At 36.5% G+C, this 7,789-nt stretch overlaps 1 non-coding gene across 1 annotated transcript; it reads left to right on the top strand.

Annotated features, from left to right (window-relative positions):
* The first annotated feature begins 1,766 nt into the window (after positions 1-1,766).
* Positions 1,767-1,842, top strand: TRNAT-GGU (transfer RNA threonine (anticodon GGU)). The gene has a single exon. It is a non-coding gene; the product is annotated as a tRNA-Thr (tRNA).
* The last annotated feature ends 5,947 nt before the right edge of the window (positions 1,843-7,789 follow it).

Raw genomic sequence — 7,789 nt, 5'->3', positions numbered from 1 at the left:
TTTGATGAAACGAAAAAAGTCGCTTCTCTCCTGCGAGATGGAGAAGCAATTCGAGTGAAGACCCTGTATGTCAGAGCGCTTACCGAGCAGCAACAAAATACATCGAAAAGAACGATTTCTTGGAAAAACTGGGCGACCAGCAGGGCGAACGATGAGGCACGTAGTGGAATGTTTAACCTAATCGCGAACACAGTCATGACGAGGGAAGTGAGGCACCACCTTCGGCTAGCCGATTCGCCCCTTTGTCCGTCATGCGGTCGAATAGACAACGTCGCGCATCTCATCCTTGGATGCAACGATAAAATCAGAGAATGGGAAGCTCTAAAAAAGATCTATAAAACCTGGGACGTGTTCGGTGGTGGTGCCATTACCGACATGAATCTGATCACCTTGAACTTTCGGCTCTTTCCGAGCTTTAAATCCTTCATAATGACCACCCTAATCGTGGAATTCACACAGATGAGAACCGCGAATAAACACTCCGCTAAAGGCATGCAAGCATTGGTGGAACGGATGTGGCTGCCCCCGGTACCGGACACACTTCGTCCGTGGTTAAAAAGTTGTTTTTCTGAATAACTGTGCTTCAAAGCTCTCAATAATCCCAACCAAATCTAATGTTCCGTTGCTAATCCAAATATTTCCTTCTATATTTTGTGAACCCTGCCTTTATTATTTCCTTCAACAGTATTGTTCATGGTCACAATTGTTTAATGCAATGTATATGAATTTATGTCTATGTAAGTGTGTAACCATAGTAGGAAAAAAAATACTCTGTAACCATAATCTGTAAGCTGACAATGTGTACAATGTAAACACTAGCAGTGTAACATACTAGACCGAATAAAACTAAATTGAACCATAGCTCAAGTGGTTAAGAGCATCCGCCCGGCAAGTGGAAAGATCCGGTGTTCGAGTCCCGGTTGAGGAAATATTTTTACTCTTGTGATCCGTTCGATTCCGCCTTCCCCACCTCTATTGTGTTCGTCCTTTATATGTGTTCCTATCCCTTTTCCTTATATCTGTTTCTGTATATATGAGTATTTATTCGCCGTTTGGCGGGATTTCGTGTTTGAATGTGTATTTGGCCAATGTGGCTCATCTCTTTCTTCTGGCTATGCGTGCCACGAAACGCACTGTTCCTTTCCTGTATGATGTTGTATGAATTCTAACCCACTGTCCTTTCCTTTCCTTGTGTATTGTCTATTTCTCCTTTGGTGGGTGAAACAGCCCTCTGACGCCATCTCTTGGCTGAAAGAATCGGGGCGCTTGGCGACATATTAGACCCACGGATCTCAGGGTAAATTGACTATCCTCGATAGCTCAAGTGGTTAAGAGCATCCGCCCGGCAAGTGGAAAGATCCGGTGTTCGAGTCCCGGTTGAGGAAATATTTTTACTCTTGTGATCCGTTCGATTCCGCCTTCCCCACCTCTATTGTGTTCGTCCTTTATATGTGTTCCTATCCCTTTTCCTTATATCTGTTTCTGTATATATGAGTATTTATTCGCCGTTTGGCGGGATTTCGTGTTTGAATGTGTATTTGGCCAATGTGGCTCATCTCTTTCTTCTGGCTATGCGTGCCACGAAACGCACTGTTCCTTTCCTGTATGATGTTGTATGAATTCTAACCCACTGTCCTTTCCTTTCCTTGTGTATTGTCTATTTCTCCTTTGGTGGGTGAAACAGCCCCCTGACGCCATCTCTTGGCTGAAAGAATCGGGGCGCTTGGCGACATATTAGACCCACGGATCTCAGGGTAAATTGACTATCCTCGATAGCTCAAGTGGTTAAGAGCATCCGCCCGGTAAGTGGAAAGATCCGGTGTTCGAGTCCCGGTTGAGGAAATATTTTTACTCTTGTGATCCGTTCGATTCCGCCTTCCCCACCTCTATTGTGTTCGTCCTTTATATGTGTTCCTATCCCTTTTCCTTATATCTGTTTCTGTATATATGAGTATTTATTCGCCGTTTGGCGGGATTTCGTGTTTGAATGTATATATATATATATATATATATATATATATATATATAGAGTAAATGTAGGTATAGGTAGAGCAAATTTTCCAAGGCCATATCAATCGCGAGAAGACACATTTCAAAGCAACATGCTGGATACTATGTATATATTAAATATATATATATATATATATATATATATATATATATATATATATATATATATATATATATATATATATATATATGTATATACGTAAAACGCTTGGACGGCAAAATAGAATACAAAATAAAATAGAGAACACGTAAAAGGACCCTCACATTTTAGATTATTTGAGCTTTCGGCTTTCTCCTAGGCCTTCTTGAGGTCAAGCTTAAGCTTTAAACTTTCTGAAATTTGAGGGTCCTTCTAAGTGTCTCATGGAAATATATATAAGGAAAAGAGATAAGAACACAATACAATTAAAACTAAATGAAATAATAACAAAATGTCGTTCGGCGGGCTTTCGTGTTTGAATACATGTGTGTATCTATGTATGCGTGTGTATATATATATATATATATATATATATATATACATTTTCGGAAGATTTCGATATTACTGATATCGGAAAATGTTCGATAACACTGATAATAGGAAAAATTCAATTCCATCTTACAAAATTATTATAAAATATGTATTTTTTGTATTTCCATATTGATACTTGTCGTGTAACCCTATACCAAAATAAATATGTTCGTCATCGATATAAAATCGATGACGAAAATATTCCCATTGAAAGAGATTGGGAATCGATTATTAATTCAGAACCTATTGCAATCAACTTTAATCTGTATCGTTGCCAAATGGAAACTGAAAAGTTTAGCTAATGTCATTTATCTTAGCTTTATCACATCCATTGCTTTGCTGTAGGAAAAAGCATTTGAATATGAAAATCACGGTTCATATGAGAATATTGTAAATGCAACTCACACTGAAATGTCTTCTGCGAAACGCCTGATGCGATTGATTTCTGATGCATGGTGCCATGTGTTTATGAATAATATCATTACTCAGGTATGGGACATAGCAACGTAGCGATGCCCTAATCTAATCCGTGTTGCCAAATTGAACTGAATACGAATCGTATATTTTTTATAATTTCCTATGTTGAATATTAATACGGATATGTGTTGTGTCTCAATTGTCATAATTATGAAAATTAAGCAGTTTTCAATTCAATTTAGTCGAATCCGACCTTCCAATTCGTTGCTTTGTGAATATAAAAATTTATATGCATACGATTCGTAGGCATATAAAAATTATTTACGCTACACACATTTGACTTTTTTTAACGAAATCCTCAAATTGCAATCAAAAAGTCAACGAGAGTGAACACGTTCGTTTCACATGCCGACGTTTCAAAGCAAATTTCCATTAAAATATTGATTTAAATGTCATCACTAATGTCAAAGGTTGAAAAAAATTACGAGTCTTGGTTTTTTTCCTGGACATCAATCTACATGTGATACGCCCCCATCCATCTCTCCAATCCATTTTACTCACTGCACTTGGCACTTTAAATCGATACCTGCTTAATAGTAATTAATCCTTGGCCAACTCCTGTGATTCTTCCGATATGGTTCACAATGAAGAAAGAAATTGATGAATGATACGCTACGGAAAGGAGTGAAGCTGAAGATTGGTGAACACTTTAAATACGGAATTGTTCGCAGTGAGACCTCACTTTATAGACAATGAGACGAGCGTCGATTTTGAGGCTATTTTAAGGTGTAAAAGCGTGGTGAAGGATGGAGACAATAAGTCAAACAGGGAGGATGCTGTCAGGGAAAATATGAAAAGGGCAGGAAAAAAAGTCTTGGAGGAAACATAAAGATAAAAGGTCGAAAGAAAGAGTACATAACTATCGAATTGGGTTAAAGTTCGTCCCAAAAGGGAGAGTATTAAGTAAGCGATGGATAGGAATGAAGAGAATATGATTTTTGAACAAAAAATAATGAAGATGTTAATTTAGGTCACATGGTAGGAAATTAAAAAAATACGCAAAATGTACAAGACTTGTCATAAAAATAAGCGGTCTTTTTCATCGTCTTTTTAGACTCAAAAGGCGTTATCCACAGAGAGACAGGGCCTCATGGACAGTCAGCGAACAGTAAGTTTAACGTGGAAGTCCTCGAAAGGCTGCGTCAAAGAGTGGAATGCGTCAGGAAGGAGATCTTCGCCAACTGGAGGCTACACCATGACAACGCGCCTTTCCCATTAAGCCTTCCTAGTGACCGAGTACCTGGCGAAGCACTAGATGGCAGCACAACCGCAATTTTGGCACCGCCGAACTTCTTTTTGTTCCCAAGAATAAAAATTAGCTTGAAAGGCAACCATTTTGGAACGCCGGATAACGTCAGAGGGGCCGTGAGGAGGTGCCTGAACGAAATTCCAGTCGACGCCTTCCAGGAAGCGAACGGAGACTGGTAGAGAGACACTGGCATCGGTGTTCTGATGCATAAGGGTACTATTTTGAAGAATTTTAGTAAATTTTTTACTTTGATCTGCAACAGATTTTGCCCGGATTTATTCCAACTATTTTTTTAGAGATACCAAATAATTTCTTCCTCGCTTAGTTCCATCATAAAAAGGGTATTCACTATACCTCCCTCGGCCTCGCTTCACCAACATTTTCCCATCTAGTAGTACATCACAGCCTTCCGTATCCCATTACGTTTCTTTACGTTTTCTCAGTATCTCTCCTTTATCCAATTTTAATTTCTACCAGCCAGCAACCCCCAACTCTCCTCTCCAACCAAACGTAAAAATTATTTTGTTTTCCATTCCGTCCATTAAAAAATGAGTAATTCCGTCCACTTTGATGTTTCACGTGATTGAAAATTTTCATTAAAAGAAAAAATTTGTATTTTGGAAGATTAAGTAGGGCAAAAAACATGTTCTGGCAAGCTTAAAAAATACATAGATGCTCGACTACGGATACCTGTGAAAAGAGTATGTACGTTACTTTTTGTCACTTCTTGTTACTTTCAATGCTACCATTTTTTTTATCATAAGAGGACGCCTCGGTAGCTTCATTGACTTAATCAATCGGCCGGAATTCGGAGAATCTCAGGTTCGGATAACGGTTACACTTTGAAATAATTTCAATGGACTGTTTTAAACTTTAAGCTCTATAACCTAAAAAACGAAGGCATGAGTAAAGACCATATTTTCGCTTTCGCATATTAAAATTAACTCTGGAATTTAAAATAATTTGTAAAAAAATATGAAATTCGCAAAATGTTTTCCAAGCCCTCAACTTTCATCATATCGTCAAGTGGATTCTTTCGTTTATTAATCAAAACACTTTAAACTAATATGGAAGTACTTTAAACAAGCTTTCATTCGAATATGTTTCATAAATATGACCGCTAAGCAAGGAGTCAACAAGCCGTGAACTTAGCGTTTGGGTATATATGATTGAATTTGGATTTTTTAATTTTTTCGACTGGCAGGAACATTCAAAGTACTTGCAAATTGTGTAGCATGATGCAGTGAGGTATATAAGGTTGTATAAAATATTTATATTTATTTCATATAAATATTCGATCCCTTAACTAACACGGCAACTACTTTTAAGAAAAGATGTATATAATAATTTGATTAATTTGTTGTGCAACATTGTATGTAACAGCTTAGTTTTGATTTTATTTCTTGTTGATTTGGGAAACTGATATTAATGAGATAGGGATTTTCTTTTCTATTTGCGTTAGAAATTGGCGTTTTGAAGTTTCCTTTAAGTGCATCGTTTTTTTCCTGACTGATTTTATTTTTTTATCTTTTGTGATATTAATTGTATTTGAGACGCCGTGTTATTTTTCCAAGGCAAGTTTGATTGTATTACATGGGACTTGTGTGCCACCTGACATTTTCTATCTGCACGTGTGAGTTTTAATAATAATACATAATTAAAAATGATTCATAATTACTAAAGATTACAGTAGTGTTTTTACGTATACCGTTAAGGATGATACTTACATAAACATACAATAAACATACATGCATAAAAACAATAAACGAATATAATATTGGGTGTAACAATTACTCACCATCTATCCGGGGGAAAGCACATACGAGAAATATGCGGTCGTGCTAATAAAAAAATTGAGATTTGTAAAAAGAGTGCTGGGTAAATGTGACGAAAAAGTGAAGAAACGATGTTTTCTTGCCCTAGTCAGTCCTAGCCTCACCTAGAGTATGCTATCAGTATATGGGATCCTCAAGAGATAAATTTGATTTCGGAATTAAATCGAGTTCAGCGGAGGGGGGCTAGATTTGTCAAGAATTGTTATGACCAACGCAGTAGCGTTACTACTTTGCTAGAAAATTTAGGCTGGGATTCCCTTTCACAGCGGCTTTTATAATATAGATTTAACTTATTAAAAACATTTAAAGTTGGGTCCTTTTCCGATGACATCAAGAACATAATACGAACCCCAACGTATTACGGGCGGAGGGATCACGAATATAAGATTAGAGAGATAGACTGCAGGACTGACAGGTTTAAATGGTCATTTTTTCCAAGAACAATAAGAGACCAGAATGCTTGTAATCGAAATCCGCCACTAGTCGGCTTGACATAATAAGTATTAATCTACAAAGTAGCGACTGCGCATGGAAACACCAGTATATTTATTAATTTTTTGCAGGTTCCCCCCCACCTTTCCCCTTCCATTTGAAAAACCCTAACCCCCTCAACCCTTAACCTTTCCTCCTGGTGCTGTACCCCCTGCCACACACCTTTTTGGTGGCTTGCAGGGCATTGATGTACCTCGGGCATAGAGGTAAATTTAAGATAATTTATTAAACTTAGATGGAATAGAAGGACGTATCGCGAAATTGAAATTCCCGCTGTCTGGAAATTTTTAATTGTTTGGTTATAATAAAACAATAATTACAAAATCTATTGCCAAATAATACATTTTTTACTAAAAAAGAACTTAAGATTTAAATCATTATTTTCCTTATCCATTTATATAAGAATACATCTGTTCCATGAAATCTAATTATTAACAGATCGCATTCATTTTAAATAATTACTTTTAAACTGAGAAAAGATAATAAAAAATGTCAAACGAATTGAATAAACACGACCTTACCTCTAGGTTCGTGTTTTTGTCTTTAATAGGTTTCATACTTTTTTAATAAAATTCTAACTGATTCAGTCTCTTTTATTTCCCTAAGCAATAAGGAAGAACATATGCTATTTACAAAAAACGAAAATATTATGTTACTATTTTAAGTAATATTAGGTGTAAAATGGAAATAAAAGCCTTCATTTATTATTATTCCCATTTACTATTTTTCTTTTACCCTACTTGCTTTTTATCTCCATCATATTTTAATTATTCTCTTCCCGTTTTGAAGAGTCTATGTTACAATGTCCTTGAGGGAGAAACACTGAAAAATTATTGCGGAGAGTTATTTTAAGTTCATTTGCTGTGCGCGTAAAGTAATACTATCCAAAGTCGATTATTTTTGAGAAATTAATTTTTTTTCATAACTATCATATTAAACTTTTCCCATGATATATCTTTTAAATGTCGAAAGCCCAACAAAGATTTGCCCAAATTTTTCTTCTCGGTATGATCAATTATCAACGTAACCATGGAACCTATCGACTATTGATTACACCTCGGAATAAGTCCGAGAAAATATTTTTGAAAAATAGATAAATACACGTGACGTTCACTCTATCCAGCGGTAGTAGATTCCACAAAGTCTTTAAACCACCCTCAACAGCATCCAGATTGGCAGTCTCCGACGAGTCTTTCCCTACGCTTCGCTTCAACC

Source organism: Hetaerina americana, unplaced genomic scaffold (assembly GCF_022747635.1).
Source record: "Hetaerina americana unplaced genomic scaffold, ioHetAmer1.1.p SCAF_11, whole genome shotgun sequence".
Lineage (NCBI taxonomy): Eukaryota > Metazoa > Arthropoda > Insecta > Odonata > Calopterygidae > Hetaerina > Hetaerina americana.
This window is presented reverse-complemented; position numbering and strand designations above follow the sequence as displayed.